Source organism: Heterocephalus glaber, unplaced genomic scaffold (assembly GCF_053883595.1).
Source record: "Heterocephalus glaber isolate CG9 unplaced genomic scaffold, H.glaber_assembly_v1.0 deba00000281, whole genome shotgun sequence".
Taxonomy (NCBI): domain Eukaryota; kingdom Metazoa; phylum Chordata; class Mammalia; order Rodentia; family Bathyergidae; genus Heterocephalus; species Heterocephalus glaber.
Genome location: NW_028258139.1, coordinates 31,288,341 through 31,307,949, shown reverse-complemented (window position 1 = coordinate 31,307,949; position 19,609 = coordinate 31,288,341). Strand labels below are relative to the sequence as shown.

Here is a 19,609-nt window from a genome sequence, read left to right as displayed (position 1 = left end):
AGGTGGTCAGTCTCCTTGTACCCAGGTGAGAGCTGCGTGGAGCCCCAAGGAGCGGGATGCCCTTGCCCAGCGGGAGGCAGGCGCCCTGGCTCCTGGGGTGACATCTTCGCGGGGTGATGGTTACCACCGCCCGGTCTGCTCTCTGCAGCCACCTCTGCCAGTGGGGACAGTGGCTCCTCTGCTGGGGTTGTTTATTTTCCTGTCAGAAAGCATCGCCGGAGCAGAGGTCGGGTCCCAGCTCACCTAGGCCTCTCCGCAGGGCCGTCTCCGGGAGCCGGAGGAGCTGAGATGCGAACGCGTCCATGCCCCTCGAAGCTGCCAGCAGCCTCTCTGGAGCCAGGATCCCCGAGGCCAGACAAAGGTGCCCTGGGCCTGGTGCCCGGGAGAATTTCTCCTGGCCCAGATCAGGCGACCTGGGGTGCCTTTGTGGAGACCACAGGTCCCGGTGGAGCTGCTCAGATCTGAAGCCAACCTGGAGATCGCAGGACGAGAGCCTCCTCTCAGCACTTGTGCGGCCCCACGCACCAGGGCCACAGGCACAGCCTGGCGGCTCCCATCCCTCAAGGCCTTCAAGTCCACAGGGATCTGGCTGCCCTTCTCCAACCTTCCCGGCCCCAGCTGCCCTGCTGCTCCCACCTGGGCCGCCAGCCTGCTCCAGGCCTGGCTGGCTGCCCTGTCCGCGGTTTGCAGTCTGTGCTCTCATGCCCCTTGCCCTGAGGTAGGGTGCTCGAGAGCACAGGAAGCCGCTGAAGGCTTCGTCCAGCCCAGTAAGGCCAGGCTCACCTTATCTCCCACCGCCCGGCTGCAGGCAGAGCCTGTGGGTACTGAAAGAGCAGAGCACTTGGAGCAGCACAGACAGCTCCAGGCCAGCGCTGGGCATCTTCCAAGAGCACAAGGGCACCGGACAACTTAGAAGGGAAAATACGTTCAAATAAAGGAAATCAGTGTGAGAGCAGAAGTTAGCGTCCAGTGTTCACGATGCCTAGCTACCCCCTTGCACCCCGGTGTGGTCTTGAACCCAGGACTCCCTGTCTCTGGGGGCCCTAGTTGAGGGGTATGTGGAGCTGGTGGGAGAGATGGCCCCGTTCGCCAGAAACTGTAGGCCTGGGTTCAGAGTTGAGGAGACAAAACCCAGAGCCGCACTCTCATAACCCCGGGCAGCTTACTCAGTGGCACTGGGGCCCGGGTCTCCCATCTGTCAAATGGCCCGTGAGTGCCTGCTCGTTGGGGGCACTGTGGGACAGGGAGGAGATAGAAGCCCCAGCCTGAGGCGAGGCCCGGCCCAGAGTTGTGTCCAGGAGGTGGCAGCTACTGGCCTAGCTCCTCGCTAGTGGTGCTCTGGAATTCAAAGCTGCTGTGTGACCAAGGTAGAATGTTGTCTGGAACACAGGCAAGAAAGATGACACTGCTGGCCTGCAGAATGATGCCCAAGCGTGGGCTCCACAAACAGAGCTTGTAATTTCCACCTGCATTGGCTTTGACCTTCCCGTCTTGTTTCCAGCAGGCCCTGGCTCCCTCCCGGCCTCCCTGCACTAGCTGCTATCACGGCAGAACAGAATGACCCGTTTGCTAGAGCAGGTCCTTACTCAGCTGCTAGGTGTTTGCTGACCACTACAGGGAGTGACTCGGGTGATGTCTCCTCTCCACACCCTAGGCTGGCTTCTCCTGCTGTCTAGCAGTGGGCAGCGAGGACTGGGCCTCAGGGAGAAGGGGAGCCCGTGGGGAGAGCAAGGTGACTGCTTCTCCTCGAGCCGTGTTTTCAGGGGAGCAGAGTCTGGGAAGGCAGGAGCTGTGCGCTCCCGGCACCCGAGGACGGTGGCCGCAGCACCCTTTCCCTGGCAGGGGCGAGGCAGCACGCCCCACGGCCTAGTGGGGGGACATGGGCACAGAGCAGATGTGGAGGACAAGGGACAAGCAGCACTGGGCTGGGGCCTCCTGTCGCGGACCAGCACTGGTGCTCCATGCGGGTGGGGACCAGGTCCCTGGTGTCCCCAGGGGTGCAGGCCGGGTCAGGTGAATGGGGAACACAGCCGGCTCTGAGACTCCCAGGCCTGCGGACCACTCAAGGTGCAGCCCCACCGAGCTCAGTCTCTCTGTGCTCAAGCAGCTGCCCGGTCAGCTAGGATAAGAACAGGCAGTCAGTGGTGCACTCACATGCCAGCCTGCATGGCCAGTGTTCTCACTCGCACCTCCTGGGTGGTCGTCCCTGCTGAGGAGGGAGGACAGAGGGCAGAGAGTCCAGAGAGAACTGGCAGGTTCAGCCATGGGGCAGGGGGCATGGACGGGGCCCAGCCAGCAAGCCCGCAGCGCAGCAGGGCAAGGCAAGCAGAGAGGAGGCTGGAGGAGGCTGGCCTTGAACTCATGACAATCCCCCTGCCTCAGCCTCCCAAGTACTGAGCTTACCAAGGTGCACCACCTCGCCTGGCTTCTACGCCATTCTTCAGGGTGAGGCTAGAGTTTACTTTTCAATGCCTTTCTGTACTTAGCACAGGAGTGGGTCATGCAAGTACTCAGTAAATGAGTAATTTACATATTTAACAGCGATACACTTTGTACATTTATATACATATATATACATAATTTATATAGCTATTGGTACCTACAGTGTAACTTCCACTGTGCAGGTAATTCTGCTAAAATGATACCGGCATTTGTGGATAGCCTTGCATCCTGAAAAATTGCAAAATCCAGAGCTTCAGAGTATGGGAGGGTTCCAGTGGACCACTCACAACTCGTGGGAGTCTGTAACAAAGTACAGTCCTAATAAAGACAGCAGCAAGGTTAAAACGGCATGCTCAAGTTTGAATTTTAAAAGAAACCAGGTATGGTGGTGCACACCTGTGATCCCGGCACTCTGGCAGGCTGAGCCAGGAGGGTCCTAAATTCAAGCTCAGCCTGGGCAATTTTAAAACTTAGCGAGGTCTTGTCTAAAAATAAAAATAAAAAGTGTTGGAGATGTAGCTCAGTGCCAAGGCCCTGGGTTCAATCCCCAGGACCACAGAAGAGGGAAGGAGGGGAAAGAAAGAAAATTCAGTGACTTTAGGACCTGTGTGACCGCCGGGCAATAAACAGAAAGAAGTGACTTTTGAAGACAGCTCAGAAGGGGTCGGGCTGCAGGGCCTCGGAGCCAGGCGGTGGGGACCGACACCTCAGCAGGGCACCGACCAGCCTGGTCCCACAGGGAGAAGGGGACACCTGGGCGGCCACACTCCTGAGACAGCGTGGGGCCCTGAGCCAGGGAGGGCGTGCAGAGGGTGCTGGGGTCAGTGGCCTCTGGCTGTGCCAGGCCACAGTCCAGCCGCGGGACTCGGTGGCTCAGTCGGCACGCGGGAACATTCCCATAACAAACTCTCATTCACATCCCCCACACACCCCGGTGAGCTCATCTGCCCCTGCAGCATGTACAGGAGGAAGAGCACACACATCAGCCCTTGGTACCCCTGGGTTGGTTCCACCGCGTCACCCACAGCTGCTGATGGCTGGAAAATACCTGGGGAAAAATTCCGTGTGTACCAAACACATTCAAACTTTCTTCTTGTCGTTATTCCCTAAGCAACGCATTGCAGCAACTACTGACATAGCAGTTACATCACACCAGACGTGACGTCACCTGAAGGTGATTTCAGGTCTGCAGGGAGTGCATAGATTATGGCGGGCAGTGCGCCTTGGTTCATAAATGGCTTGGGCATATGAGGATTTTGGTGTCCAAAGCGGGTCCTGAAACAGCCCTCTTGGTACCTAGGGATGAATGACTAATTGGTGAGTCGAGAATGCCAGCTGGCTAGCTGATTTTGGGAGCGGTGCCAGCCGTGCCCCCTGGGTAAGTTGTGGACCGTCCCCCTCGGTGTGTGAGCCTGTTTAGTAAACCCAGCTCACACGAAGCATGTGAGGCAGGAGCACAGGGAACCTGGCGGTCCTAGTCAAGAGCACGGTCACCTGGGTTGAGAAGGCCCTTACCACCAGGAGCAACGGGACTACCTTGGTCACACCTTCCGGCCTGGGCTCAAAGACGGCTTCAGGCTGAGTGGCCCCTGGAGAGTCACTCAGCCACTCTGCCCCCGTGTCCTCGGGATAGGGCTAGTGATTCATCCCTAGTAAGTAAGGGGTGGATGAGCTGTGGGCCCAGCCAGTGCCTGGAGCTCTCAGGGCAGCTGGTCTCCTGAGGTACCTCTGAGCAGGGTGGTTAGTCCTAGGGCAGCGCCCAGGGGACTAAACTCTGGAATAGAAACCAATCGGTCACTGTGGTCACTGCAGCAGCCTGAGCCACCTTGCAGGAAGGAGGTCAGGGAGGTCCCCCGGCCCCTGACAGAGGGGCCACCTGCCCGTGCTCTGCAATCGGGGCCTGAGGTCGCCTGCCCTCCCTCGGCTGTGCCCCACAGTCCTGGCCCAGTGCAGGGTGCAGAGGAAAAGAGCAAGCCTCCAGCCGTGTTCCCGTGCCACTTCCGGCTGGCTGGCGGCATCGGGGATGGCACTGCTTGGCGTGCATCCTCCATAGAGGATGGGCAGCTCCTCCTTTCTGAGGAAGAGCCTCACAGACCAGCGCCTTTCAGACTTCAGCGAGCCTGGGGTGGGGGCTTCTGAGAATGCAGGTCCCGGTTCCCGGAAGCTCTTAGGTGATTTCGCCTTGACTGGAAAGAATCTAGCTCAAGTGTGCAGTGCATGGCAAGTCCTCGGGGAGCTCAAACTGCCACCTCGAAGATTTTCTTCACCCCAGCCAAAGGCGGTCCTTTGAGAGCAGGGACAGGTGGATGCAGAAACCTCAGCTCATCTGAGAATTCCTGGAGAAACAAGGAAAACAAGTTTTGCTCTGCAGGCACGGGGCTGTGAGAAGCCAGGGGCGAGGCTGGCCTGGTCAGCAGCACGGCTGCGGCAGGTCCCGGCCACTGGGGCCGCTGCCCGGCTGGCACAGAGCCTCCAGTGCTCAGCTCCACTTGCCACACTGCAGACAGCCTCAGCTGGGCACAGCCTGGCCCTTCTGGCTACAGCTTTGCCGAGGATGTTCAAAGCATGCAGCGTGCGCCTGGCAGGAGTCACTGGGGATGTAAATATGCGTTGAGGCCTTCGTTAAGGATGCCATGTCTTTCCCACTCAAGACACAGGGCACAGGGCTTCCCCTCTGCCCTCACCAGCATGGACGCGTGCTTAGCCCGCAGCTGCCGGGGGAACAGGCACTGACGACTGGGGGCACAAAGGGAAGTGCCCCATGCCTCTCCTGAAAGGCCTGCCTGCCCTCGCTGCTGACTCACCCAGGTTCAGGGGCTTTTCTTCCCTGTCCCTCTCAGAACCAACACGGAGCCCAGAGATATGGGTTTGTTTCATGGGCAGCTCGGTCCTTGCTCCAATTCCTCTTCTTTTCATGCCCCCACCTCCACCCAGTGCCCTGGTGACCCAGCCAGCTGGAGAAGAGACGGAAGCGCAGTTGCTCAGGCCTGCTGCTAATCTCCAACTCCCCTTCTTCGCAGGTCCCGAAGCCCTGGCTGCTCCCAGAGTGCATCTGTCAGAAGATTCCCAGGATGTGAGCCACACAAGTGTGGTGAGTGACACTGCGCTGGGCTGTGGTCCCAGGTTGGATTTGGGTTTCGGGGGCTTTCTGGTACCAGGGATCAAACTCAGGACCTTGTGCTCAGAGGCAGGCACAGTGCCACTGCCAGGTTGGATTTGAAGAAGGGAGGGACACGGGTGGGAGGCCGGGGCACGAGGCTCTGCAGTCTGACGCTGCCTCCGTCCACACACAGAGAACAGCCCCACACCAGGCACCCAGGTGGACCCGTGCCGTCGCTGGGGTCCTGCCAGTCCCACCCCAGGTGCCCCTGCAGCCTGCACATGAGCCAGCTGTCCCTGTGCTCCGAGGACAGCAGCCCGGCTCACCTCTGCCAGCCTGTGCTGGGAGCTGTTCTCAGGGAACCTGTAGCCGGAGCTAGGGGAAGCATGCTTAGGGCCCAGAGGAAGCCCACTTGCTTGCACGGTTGGTGAAGCCCCAAGGACACGGGGCTCAGATGAGGCAGGGCGCCTCCTTCAAACATCCAGAGGGCACCCCTGGGCCAGGGGGCAGCAGCGTTGACTCGGCCTAAGCACAAATCCATGGCGGAGAACTGTGGCAACCAGCAGTAGGATCTTGGGTAAGCAGTGAGTTCCCTGGCACTGGCAGAATCAGACAGAGGTTGTAGAAATCTCCGCAGAAAACACTGGAGGGGAGCAGTTTGGCAAAGCTAGCATTTTCACAGACTCAGTCTCTGGGGACATGGATAGCAGGGGAAGAAGGGGACTATTTAGGGGAGGCTGAATGAGGGCAGCTTTGGGGATAGGCTGTGCTACCGAAGCCCTGGGATGAGGGGACCCACCAGTCACCCCAGGACCCACTGCGGCAGCCGGCTGGACCTGAGCTGGCACCAGACATGCACATGGCAGCACTGTGACCCGAGCACCAGTGGGTGTGACAGGCAGCTCCCAGGCGTGGTGGGGCGGGGCGTAGAGGCCATGCAGCCCTCCTGCCCGAATGGATGCGGAAACCATGGCGGGCTGGCCACACCAATGAGGGACACAGCCCAAGATCCAGACCGCACTGCCCGGGAGAGGCCTGGGGAGCACGTGGCAGCCCACACACCCCAGCTCCCCAGGCCCCGGAGGAGGCACAGTGGGGGCACCTGGTGGGCACCACTGCGAGGCCATAAGCTTGGCCACTGAGCAGGTCGCCATCCTGGGCAGGGCCAGGGCCACTCATGCAGGCTGCCCTCTGGGCCTGAGAAAATCATGCTCCAAACCCCAAGGAGCCTCGGGCTGGCAGGCACAGGGGTCTGCGTGATGCCGCTTCCCTCTGCGGTGTGGGGGTCTCCAGGCCCTCCAGCCGGCTGCAGCAGGGTTTCCCAAGGCCCACCCAGGGTGGCGGGGGGCCGGGTGGTGTTTTCCTGTGGCTCTGACAGCCTGGATGAGAAGCAAGGTGTGCACAGCCCATGTGTGCTGCTGAGAGCCCGGCGTGGGCCAGGGCCAGGGTGGAAGGCGGGGAAGGGGAAGGAGCTGAGGCTGGGAGGGCCTGGACGCAGGGCTTGGGCTTGGGCAGGAGATGTGTCCTCGCACTCACAGCACCCGGCACACAGTGGGAGCGCAGTAGATGATGGATCCGGTCATTGAGGCCACTCGGGAGGTGGCATCCGTGCTAGGGCTGAGCCCCTGGAGTCAGGCTGCAGGTTCGAACCCTGCCCTTCCGCCCACTGTGGGCTCAGGCACGTCCCCGTCTCCTCACCGTAAAAGCCGTGAACATTCAAGGAGCCAGTTCGCACCCAGAGGCCCAGCTCCGTGCCAGCCCACAGCAAGTGTGCGATAGGTCCGGGACTGGGCGCAGGGCTGGGTCCAGAGCCGGCGCCAGCAGCCCTGGCACAGCTGCGGGGAGAGGGCTGGGGACACATGCTGCCCGGGGTGCTCGGAGCAAGCAGGCAGCTGGCAGCCCCACCCTGAAGTCCCTACCGGCTCTGATACTGGCCCGGGTCCGAGGCAGCTCTGCCATCCCCTACCACATATACACCTCCAGGAGAACGGGCGATGCCTCTGAATGTCCCCTTCCCCAGTGAGTGGGGACAGCACTGCTGTCTCCTCCCTCCCAAAGCGGCCTTAGAACTGAAGTGACCGCAGACACACAGAGGCACTGTTGGTCCAGGTGGAAAATCGCTTAGGGCCAATGAGTGGGGAGTAGGGAGTCCAGACCCCTCTGGGTGTCACTTCCTTCCCTTCCGCAGTGAGGTCGGCTGTCCCCAGGCCAGATGACAGGCTGCTTGTCCCTGGGTGCCCGGAACAGTGCTTCATTTGGTCGGAGGACCGAGGGTCCGTAGCTCCTCTCAGGCCATCACTGACCTGTCAACCCTGGCTCAGTCATGCCCCTTACATTGGTCGCGGGCCTGGGACTGTGGGAAGAGCTTGCTGGGGGCTGCCTTGGGCTCCCCTGCCCCTACTTGGGGTGGGGGTGCAGTGTGAGCCACATGATCCCTGACATGGGCACAGCCCTGCACCCAGAGCGTGCGTTCGGTGCGGCCACTGTGCGTGACCTTGGAGAGGTCACCTAACTTTCCTGAGCCTCGGTTCCTTGGTCTGCAGCGTGAGCACGTGTGACTGTGGCTGCCGCCTGAGGGGCTTGCAGGGGAATGCAAGAGGGGGCTAGGAGCCGGGAGACTGAGTGTTGGCGGCAGGCTCCAGAGTCCTGTGTGTTGTCACCCTAGAGGAGATGCCTGGCTGGGCTCAGGATGAGGGGCTGGGTTTGGGACGCCCAGTGCACAGCCTGCGGCGACCGCTGCCGGGTATGCTTCAGGGAGGGAAGAGCAGGCTCTGAAGAACCAGCGAGGGCCAAACCATCGCTCCCAAGGGGCTCTTGCCACACCCTCCGGCCTGTTGGGAGAGTGTAGATGGACAGCCAGGTGGGTGGGCCAGGAAGTGACCGCTGTCCCAGAGCCACCTCAGGGACCAAGGGCAGCTAAGCCGAACTGCACTAGGGACACTGGCATTCAGCAGGCAGGACCAGCAGCAGCGGCACCTTCAGGAAACAGTGCCAGCTGCCCCGCCTCCCACCAGTGTGAAACGCACTGCACTGAGGTTTAAACCTGCACCCCTCTAAGCATCCAGTCCTTCGCCCAGCGCAGGTGCTCCTTCAGTGGCATGAGGGGCTCTTTGTTCCTCCCCCAGTGCACGCAGCAGCCCTCGTGCATCCTGCAGCACACAATAGACAGTGTCTGTCAGTCCATTCCGGTTCCGACAGCACACAACCTAGGGCTGGGTGTTGTGTGAGGAAGAGGAGTTTGGGCCGCTCACGGCTCGGAGCCTGCACATCCGTGACCCGGCAGCCCTGTCACTCCGGCCCACAGTGCGGCCCTCCTGGGTGGCCCAGTGTGGAGTGTGCATGGTGGAAGTCCGCAGCCTCACTGAGGGAGTCAGGCAACAGCGGACTCTGTGGGGACCAACAGGTCACCAGGCAGCCACATCACTCCTCCCCAGGGCAGCGCCAGTGACCCGTTGCCTTCCTCTGGGCGCTACCCTCTGCCTCCGGAGGCTCTGCCAGCTCGCCACTGCCCAAGACGACCAGGCTTCCAGCAGGTGGCCCTCTGGGGACACTCTCCAGGCATGCCCAACCCACAGGGACCATACGACTCCTTGTGGCCATTTGTAGGAGTGTGCTGGTGCTGGGAAGAACGGGGCGGGGCCGGGATGGTCCGGGCCCACTGGCATCTTTGGACTGGGACGGCACCTGGCGCCGCCCTCGGTGGGGCCCTCGGAGATGCTCGCAGCAACAGCAGCGTGCTCGGGCAGCTCGGGGAGGAGCAGAGATGGTGCTCGGAATTCCAGAGCCTCCTCTCCTTGAGTCCCCTTGGGCACCCTCAGAGCTCAGCACAGCTGCAGCCCCTCGTGTGCATGGTCTGTGTGAAGATGACACAGCTGGGACTCAAACCCAGGCAGCCTGGCTCTAAACTCTTCTACTTTGCCCCCTTAGTGTTCCCATTAGCTCTCCCTTCAGGCAAGAGAAATTTGCCTTTCTTCATTTACTCCATTGACACCTTTTCTTCAATTCTGTGGCAAAATTCCTTTCTACTGAAAAATAAAACCATCAGAAACGTTTCTGACACAAACATCTCAGATGTGGGCTTTGGCATTCATTCATTTTTCCACCTATCTCCCCATCCATCTGCCCATCCATCCACCCATTTATCCATCCATCCACACATCCACTCATCCATCCGCCTGTCTATCCATCCACCTATCTCCCCATCCATCCACCCATCCATCCATCCACCCATCCACCCATCCATCCATCCATCCATCCCCTCATCCATCCACCCATCCACCCATCCATCCATTGCCCATTTATACATCTGTCCATCAAACCATCCATCTGTCCATCTGCCCACCCATCTATCCAATGCCCAACAAATACAACACAGGACGTCATGAGAGCCCACGCCTTTGCCACTGAGCACTGCAAATCCCAAGCACCTGCATCCTCCAGGTTCTTTATTGCCCGAGGCCCAGAGGGACACTCTCTGCACAGAACCAAGCACTTGATTAATATGCTGCAGTTCGGGCAGCATCAGCCTATTGTAGGCCCCCTCCCCCTGCCCGGTTACCATGACAACATTATTTTAACAAACAGCTTTTTCTTAATATTTAATGAAAATTACGCTTCTGACAGGCGAGCAGAAGAGCAGCCACACCACAAAGGGCGTAGAGGGTCCACAAAGATGTTTCTGCACAAAGCCATCAGTTTCCCCTGATCCCTGTGTGCCATTTGTCGCCAGAAAATGCGAGTGTTCTGGGACCACGAGCCACCGCGGTGCCAGGCCTGGGTTCCATGCAGCGGTCGAGGGCTGTCACTTCTCTAATGCTGACTGTCACGATGGCTCCATGAGGATGGAGTAGCACAACAGCATTATTAAACATGCCTTTGTACACTGATCTGCTCATTTCACCCGGGCTCACTGGCGGCTGCTGAGAGCCTTGTTTGCTTCCTGTGTCTTGATTTGAGCTGGTTATAAGATAGCACGGTGTGCAGAGCCAGGGCGTGCGTGCCAGGGTGAGAAGCAGCCAGTGCCTCCTCTTTGGGCATCATCTGTCCAACCCAGTCAGCTCAGTTCAAGCCCTCCGCCCTCCACCGCCGCTGTGTTGGTCGGTATGCCAGGCACTGTGCTAAACAAAGTTTCATCACACAGTCCGGATCCCCAGTGAGAAAGATGGATGAGGAAAGCGAAGACCACCTGGTGGTCCCTTACCTGTGTGGCCTCGGATACTTAGTCTCTGTGGGCCTCCGTTTCCTCACCCCTAGGTTGGCCATGATAACACGATCTGTAGCAGCGATGGAGAGCCTACAGACAAAAGATGTTAATGTAGAGTTGTTTTTTCCAGATGAAAACCTCAGTGTTCAGGTGTAACTGGCAGTGTTGGCATTTGGCGATAAATAAGTGGGTTTTGCATTGGTCTCTAAAAGTTTTGCATCACTGGTCTATAAGGAACAGTTACCAAGAAGTTCAAAGTGAAATAAATGCATAAGAAGGCCTAGAGTAATACTTAAAATGCTGAAACAGTGGGCCACGGTGAGCATTACGTAACGCTGATGGGGCTCGTGTTCCCATGGTACCAAGCATGCAGTTATGGCAACAGCTTGTGGTAATCGGCGCCTCCTGTGCCCGGCTCTGCTCCCGGGGCTGCACTGCCTCGTTACAGCTCCAGGTAGACAACCTGAGACAGACACGGTTGGCACTGTGCTGAGGAGGAAGCTGAGGTTCAGGGGGGCTGGGAACCTGGCCCCGGGTCACGTGGCCTGAAGGCCAGCGCTGCAGGCACATGGGGCCATGCCATGGAGCCCAGGGTGGCTGCGGAGGGGAGGTGGCCGTCGGGAGTCCCTCGGAGAGAAGGTAGAGAAATGATCGGCACAGGCAGTGGGCCAGCGTGGGAAAGGGGCCGTGCATGAGGAAGGTCTCGCGCTCCGGCTCCGCCACTCAGACGGCAAATTCCTGGCTCTGGGTGCACGTGTGTCCTAAACAAGTGCGACCTGTTCATTTAAAATCACGTGTACATTGCCATTTCGTTAAAAACATGGATTGGAAGAGGGAGACAGAAGGGGAGAGCAAAGCCCGTAGCATTTTGTCTGCTCCTGTCAGGATTTTGCTGAGGGGATAATAGGAGACTGCATGTGGACCATGTGTGCTGGGGCGGGCGGGGGTTTGTGCCACAAGAACAGTGAAGGAGGCCGGGAAAAGGAAGTGTGGATGGTGTAGCAGAATGGAGTCGAAGCCTTCGTCGGCCTCAGTTTAAAGTGTGTCCGTGTTCCGGTTATTCATGGCCAAGATGTTGTGGCGTAGCAAACAGCCACTGCCTCCATGGTGACCAAGAAGCATTCACTCAGCTCGCAGACGCATGGGCTCCTCCGATCAGTCAGGGGCTCGGCAGCCTCCAGGGCTCCCATTTGGGGTCGGTCGTGTCCTGAGGACCCAGCAGGACCTCGGCTGAGTGACAGCAGCCCCAGCAGCCTGCTCCTTCAGTGTCACCCAGCAGGAGCATGTGGTGACGACAGAGGAGGGTAGACAGACAGGCCCCATGGCTAGTGTCACATCGCCACACCCAGTGTGCCAACACCGAAGGCCTGGCCAGACGCAGAGGGAGGGCCCTGCGGGGCTGTGTGTCACAGAGGTGGGTGAGGGGTGCCCGAGAGAACTGGGGTCATACTGCAACCAGAAATGTTCCCCAAAGCTCACCTGATGACACCTCAGAGGAGTCTTCAGAGACAGCGCCATCTGCTGCTGGGCATTGCTTGGCTCCAGCTGGGCTGGTGGTCCCCCGCCAGGCCTGCGTGTGTGAAGCCTCCCTAAGCACCCTGGCTTTGCTGTCTTAACTCCAGAAAGGAGGGGACGGCAAGATGAATGTCTAGATTTTACAGATGAGAACACTGAGAGTGGGCATGGTAGCACCTGCCTGTAATCCCAGTACTCTGGGAGGCTGAGGCAAGAGGGTCTCCAGGTTGAGCCCTGCCTAGGCAAGTGAATGACTTATCGAGAACCTGTCATGAGAGAAAGACAAGGGAGAGAGGGAGGGAGGCTGGCCGGGGCTGGAGCTCCAGAAGAAAGCGCTAAAGAAAACAGAACAAAACTGAGGCTGGAGCAGCTAGACTTCAGCTGCCAGCCTCTCGGGAGGCACGGACTGAAACTGCCTCCCTGAGGTGGAGAACACCCACATTTGTAACTCAGCATTTACGTCTGTGTGACTTAAGCAAGCTACATGCTCTCGGCTGCACTTGCTCCTCTGCAGAGTGGATCCGCCTCTGAGGCAGCTATGGGAACTCAGGCTTCTCCATGTCACAGGCTCTGAGGCTCACACGGGAGCCCTGGGCACCAGAGCTGCCTGCCGGCGTCTTGTGTGATGAGGACATTTCAACGTCCTTCGGGATGTGTGAGCCCCAAGTCACCCACCGGCAGCATGGGACTGCAGGCCAGCATTCCTCACCCCACGATCCGGAGCCTTCTGCTCTTCCAGGCCATCTGACTCTCCTGAGAATCCCGCCCTATCCTAAGAACTACTCTGAGACTGGTTATTTTAAAACTACCGCATTCACACATCCAGGGGAGGCACGCACCTCCGTAGGGCTTTCCGCGGGAAGTGGAGCTGTGTGCCGATTCGCACGGGCCCCACGAAAATCTCAGAGCACGAAAGTGAGAGCTTGTTTAATAAGGCAGTCTCCTCCCGCTCCTGCGCCCTCAGAAGAGGCCTGTCTTCAGGACAGTTCCTACCTGCAGTCCTGACTCCAGCAGTTTCTAATTAGACTCCGGTTGCTAGCTTGTTGTCTTAATCTGCCCTGAGATTTCTGCCCTCCCTGTGTAATTAATCTCTCCTTTCTTTGGCCACATTTCAGACAGAGACAAGCATTGCACTGTGATTTATCTTGTTGTGGTTATTGTTCCCTGAAAGGAGTGAATAGAAACAAAAGCCTTCACTTGCATCACTCTTCACACACACACACACACACACACACAGACACGTGCACACAGGCATATACACACGTGCAGGCATGCACACGCACACACACACACATGCAGGCACACATGCAGACACACAGGCAGCGCATGAGCTTTGCACCTCTGCAGTGGCTGTGACTCTGGCTCTCTGCCTCTGCCCTCGGGATCGTTAGCACCTCCTCTGGCCTTTCTTCCTTTCTGAAGACTAGTACCCAGCCCAGATGGAAATAGCTCAGTACAGGAAACTGCACCCACGTCCCTCAGCTCCCTGCTTCGCCCTCCCTAGTGTGCAAGGGTCTTGGAGATGCCGCCTTCCCTCAGCCTGCTCCCCTGCCCAGCCACCTCTGCGTCTCACTGACCCCATGCCCCATGCACTGTGCCACCCATGATCTCCCTTCCACACAGCCTGAGCTCACTCCTTCAAATGCGAACCAAACCTCAGCACTCCCAGGACTGCAGCCCGCAGGGGCCTCTCACTGTGCCAGGCTGACATCCGGCCCTTCCTGGCTTCCCCACCCTGGAGTCCTCACCACCTTCCTCTAGCCTGGCTTCCCAACCCCACCCTGTCCACAGGCTTGAGCCCTGCAGCCACTTTGCCCCTCAGTGACAGGAGCCTGAGTCCACCTCGCATTACACACACCTGTGTGTGGAGGCTGTGTCTGAGCCTGGGTTCCACGAAGGGCCCCTGACACTGGCAGGAAGAAGACCGAGGGGAAGGGAAGTGAAGGAGAAAACCAGAGCTCCCAGAGCATTATCAGCCAACCAATCACGTCTGAGAGACCTGGCTGTTGCCCTGACACGCCGCTTGTCCGTGGAGTGCAGTCAGTCACATGACCAACAGCACCTGTGCTCCTCAGGGCCAGCACGCTGAGCAAACTTTACAGACTCACAGGGCCTATGGGGAAATGTGGCTAGGGAATAACAGCAACAGAACAAAGCAGGTAATAGCAGCAGCAGGGTTTAGAAAGACACAAATGGGGGGATGTGGGGGCGCACACCTGTAATCCCAATACTCTCGGAGGCTGAGGCAGGAGGATCACAAATTCAAGTCCCACCTGGGCCACTTAGTGAGATCCTGTCTCCAAATGAAGGGCGGCATAGCTCAGTGTGAAGGCCCTGGGTTCAATCTCCACTGTGAAAGAAAGAGAGAGAAATGAATATGGCACCTGCCTCTGCAGAAGACCCTTTATTCGTCAGCATCAGATGGCTACACCTTGCAAGTTACTGTGAAGTAGTGGAGAGAGGGTAGACTTGGACCTCACTTGTAACCCCGGTGTGAATCGCATGGCTCATAGCACACAAGGCGGTGGGCAGGTGGCCGAGGCACAAGTGTGCACACCCGTCACTCCTGTATTCCCGCCAAGCTCCGTGCAGCCAGGCAGAGCTCTATGCGCGAAGCGAGGCCGGGCGGATGCAGAGTTCACAGCACACTCGATGCGTTCTCACCACGTCAGTCATGATGGGACAGATTTTTGTTTTCTGGCTTTCTAGCAGAACTGCCCTCCCGTGTCACGGAAGTTCATCGGGCGTAGAGTGAGGAACGGGCATGTGACCGCTCCCTTTTCTTGCTGTCCCCGGGTCACAGCTGCCTTCCAGCACTGCGCCCTGCAGGCACCCTGGAGACCCAGAGCCCGGTCTGACCAGGCAGGGCCAAGACAGAGAAGGCCCAGAACGGCCCCGTCACAGGTTTCACGGTGGCCACGGAAGGCTGGGCACCTTCAGATCAGGGGCAAGGTGGACTTGCAGGAGCCAGCAGATCTAGGAAGGTGTGTGCACTGTCCAGCCTGTGGTTCTCCAGATCCGCGTCAGAGGAGAGGCCCTGCAGAAGGCAGAGCTGAGGGCCCCTCAGTGGCAGCCACACACACCTCACCTGCACACCCGGAGTTTCCAACAGAAGTGGAAGGCACTGGAGCCACGGGATATGATCTGACTTATATTTTAGAACATTGCTCTGGAACAGTGTGAAGAAAGGGAGTTTTGGAGAACAGATGTCCTAACAGACCAGGCAAGAGCACTGGTGACCTGGACCAGGCTCAGAAAAGTGGGCTGGAGAGAAGAGGTTGGATCCGGAGCTTGATTGGGAGGAAGAGCCAGCAAGAGCCAGGGGTCAACGGGGTAGTGGAAGAGTGGCGGTGGCCTGCTGTGGCCCCTGCTGTGGGCCTTCCTGGCGCTCAGCAGTCACAGCTGCAGTCAAGACGCCGCCTGGATCCCTGTGAGCAGAGAGATCTGCGGTGAGGCAGGGAGACAGACTCATTGCAGGACTGAGTCTGTCACCTGTCTGCATGGTGGCAGCATTTGGCTGTGACTAAAGCAAACACAAAGCCCAACAAGAGTGAAATGCAGGGCGGCCAGGAGCTGTCACACCCCTGCTGTCCCACCTAGACATGCCCTCTCCCGGGCGGGGTTCTGGTTGGAGGATGTGGAGGCATTGAAAGTTCTCATCATAGCAGCACTGATAACACACCAAACATGTGAAACAGTGATGGTTTAGCCACGAAAAGAAGTGGCTCTTCGCCCGGTGTCACGGCGTGGAAGAGCCGAAACGCCTTGCTGGGTGGAAGCAGCAGCCTGAAGAGCTACACACAGAGTGCATCCCACCCACCCACCCACCGGCGCTGCGGATGGGCAAGACCAAGCAGGGGTGGAAAGATCGGAGTGGAAGGGAAAGGCGAGCTGGTGGAGAGCCAGGCGAGCGCAGGCAGTGAAGCCGAGCACTGGCAAACCCGTGAGCTGCACAGGGCAGGGGGAACAGCCGTGGTGAGGGCAGCACACCGGCCTCTCGCCCGTTAGCCTAGGCAGGCGCTGACCGTGGGGAGGACTGGGGAACCCACTGCTCAGAGAAGCGAGCTCATGGTGGAACTGGGTAGGAGGAGTGAGCTGATCACGTGGCACCCACACGCGGAGAGCGCCTCCAAGGGGCAGGTGCACGGTGGGGCATGGCTGCTGTCTGTGCTGCTGCCCAGCAGAGTCCAGAGCCAGGAAGAAGGGTCCATCCTCCCAGAGGACGTTACTCAGCCAGGCAGATGGAGCCTTCTGCATGTGGTCCCCACCTCTGTCTAGGAGGAAGGCCTGCTTAATATCTTCATGTTACAGTGGACCTTCAAGTTACGACCAGCCTGACATGTGAACAACTTGGGTTACGAGCAGAATTTTAGTTTTAACTTACGAACAAAGTCTGGAGTTACAACCCAAATGCTGGCCTCTTGTGCTTCCAGTTGGCCTCAGATACAGATTTAACCCTTAAGAGCTCTAGAAGGAGCATGACAGCATCCTTTCCTGTGTGGGGTTCACTGAGAAGCCCTGGGCCAAGGTCTCTCTAAGGACACTGAGATCCACCTGTGCACAGGAGAGAGACTCTGAAGGCCGTGGAGAGGAGCCTGAGCCTCCACTGACCAACTTGAGTTACAACCAGCTCACACGAATGAATTGAGTTTGTAAGTCAAGGGTGCACTGTATAAGGCACGGAGACGGAGACTCAGAGAGGTTAAGGGAGATTTTAACCAAACCCCACTTTCCTGTCACCAGGCAGTCCAAAAAGATGAGCAGGATGTGTACTTGACATTGTGCTGTACTCCTCTGTGTGTGTGTGTGTGTGTGTGTGTGTGTATGAGAAAGAGAGAATTGTGTATAATTGTGACAATGTCAGTATGTGAGTGTGAATTAGTATAAGACTGTGTATATGGCAGAGAGTGATGGACTGGAGATTGGTGAGTGTGAGTGGATAGAAGGAAGGATGAAGAAACACATCGAAAATGACAAACTATACATATTGCAAATGCAGGGCGTTGCATGACTGAACATAATGGGATGCACATGTTGCACACACACACACACACACACACACACACACACGAAGAGGAAAGCAAATGGGAGAGGACCTGGGAAACAGGAAGGGAATGAGCAGGCCAAGGACCAAGCTGGGCCCTGGGCAGAGCCATGTCTTCCCCTGCTTGCCAGCCCGGTTCCCATCTCCTCATGCCGGTGTCACCAGCCCCTGGTCTGCTTGCTGCCAGGCTCCTGGTGGGACACATATGGGGTGACCCAGCTGCCAGGGCTCCCTTGCTCCACCACCAGCAGCTGTGCTGGAAGCAGCCTCCCACCTGGGTGGTCCGGGGCAGCTCCTCCCATCCCAGGTGTCCCAAGGATCGCAGGATCCACAGCCTCCCCCCTTCTCTGGGGCTGCTGTCCCTACCAAGGGCCCTGAGGGTGGACAGCACTTGTCCAGCCCCTAAATGGGGGAGAAGCCCAGAGCCACTGGGCTGCTCTGGTTTCGCATGCTAAGCCTGCTGCAGGCTGCATCTGGAGCAGTGGTGATGAACCTTTTAGAGACCGATGCCAAACTGCAGCCCAAAACCCACTTATTTATCACCAAGTCCCAACACTGCATGGAACCTGAATCCTAGGGTTTTCATTTAGAAAAACAACTCTATATTAACACCTTTTGTCTTAAAAGAAAAACACAGTAGCAGGCGTGGCATCAGTTAGCCACCACTGGCCTAGAGACACTACAAGAGTCCTTGGCTCCCGAGGAGCTGCCGAGAGGAGCTTCCTCAAACCATCCATGGCCCGAGGGCTCTGATGAGGTCGCTGAAGGGCTCCCGGGACCCCACTGCGCCACCAGGAGACCCCCTGGCCACGGGAGGGCCCGGCGACTGTCCTGACTCAGCCTTGTCATCTCCCGTATCCATCTCAGCCTCCTACCCCATTCCCGCTGCTCAAGGAGAAACTCAAGGAGGACGCGGCCTCTCTGCTCACCCGTTGCCCTCTGTGTCACAGGGTGAGGCGCAGAGCACGTTCTCAAGAGACATGCGAGTCGCGCTGCCCAAATCCGGAACACCGCTGGCTGGGAGGCCAGAGCATTCAGAGGGTGTTTCCTGCCATTCCTTAGGACCTCAGCGGGCCGCTCCTATCTCCTGTTTTTCAGTCACCAGATTGATTTCCCTCACCCCTCCGCAAGGTCATCTCCCATGAGCTGTATTAAACTGCAGTTAATGTCGACACAGGTGCCCCTCCGGCTGCTCCCTATCCTTCTGGGGACTCAGGTGGTAGCATATTGAAGGCCCAGTCGGAATGGCATCCCAGCGGAGGTGTGGGTCTTGTCAGGGTGTCTGCAATTACATCAGGTGACCCTTCTGCCTGCGGAGAAAGTACCTTGGGAGGAAGGGACAGCGAGGGGCGGAGCCTGCCGAAGGGGAGCTGGCTTCTCTGCAGGTCATAACACAGGATCCCGGCCAGCGTAATGGGCTTTGCATGGCTCAAGTGTTAGCGACCCACTTCTATTGCGCTTTTACTATTGGAATTCAAAAGTAAATCTGTACTTTCTCACCCGGCGGCAGCATCTTGTTCTTTTTTTGTTTCCTTCTTGTTCACACTGGTGTCTGAACTTCTTACATCACAGGTGCATTCCAGATATGCTCACATGTGGGGGCTGTGTTGAGATGCAGGGCACAGCATGTGGCCCATGCTGGCCCCGCCCTTAGGGCTCCTCCTGCATAAGAACCAGGCAGTTTGATACAGTGTAGAAAATGGCCTGGCTGAGAGAAGCCAGAGGAGAGAATTTGACCCTCAGAACCTCCTAGAAACCTCCTGTGGTACCCAACCCTCCCTGCCGAGCCAGGCCCTTCCCTCAGAGTGAGCTTTATTAAGAGTTCCAATCAACTCACTCATAATTTTTTTCTCCCCTGCAATCAGTGACTCATCAGCCTGCAATTCATTAGGATTCCTGTTGTTGTCGGTAATGGCACAGCTGGGCACTCGGGCTCTGTGCATGGTAGATGCAGGGTGGGGTCCCTGTGGTCCTGGGGTACCCAGAGGTGGACACTCGGAGGGAACATTTCCAGACTGGACCTGAGTCCCAGCCCCACAGCCTTCCTCTGGCCCCTGGACTCTGCAGCCTCCCTGCAGCAGCTTACCGTGACTTGATCAAGGCATAGCTTTTACTGAAAGATGTGACCTCTCCTCCAAGAATTCTTTGACTTTCTGCCCATTTGGCTTCCCTCTACCAAAAAAAAAAAAAAGAAAATAGCATAGCAAGACCTATCTCATGAGATTCTTGGGACAGTGTGGCAGGATGATGAAAATAAAGCCTGGCACAATGGTCGGGCACAGTCGCACCTCGTTAACCGCAGGGG

The 19,609-nt window shown here is 57.9% G+C and overlaps 1 protein-coding gene across 5 annotated transcripts in view; it reads left to right on the top strand.

Annotated features, from left to right (window-relative positions):
• Zhx2 (zinc fingers and homeoboxes 2) overlaps window positions 1–19,609 on the top strand; it is a 157,772-nt gene that overhangs the window by 54,290 nt on the left and 83,873 nt on the right. For all 5 annotated transcript variants that reach the window (XR_015440222.1, XR_015440224.1, XR_015440223.1 and 2 more), the window contains exon 2: window positions 5,463–5,533. The gene's annotated coding sequence lies outside the window, so the exon portion shown is untranslated. The remainder of the gene's footprint in view (window positions 1–5,462; window positions 5,534–19,609) is intronic.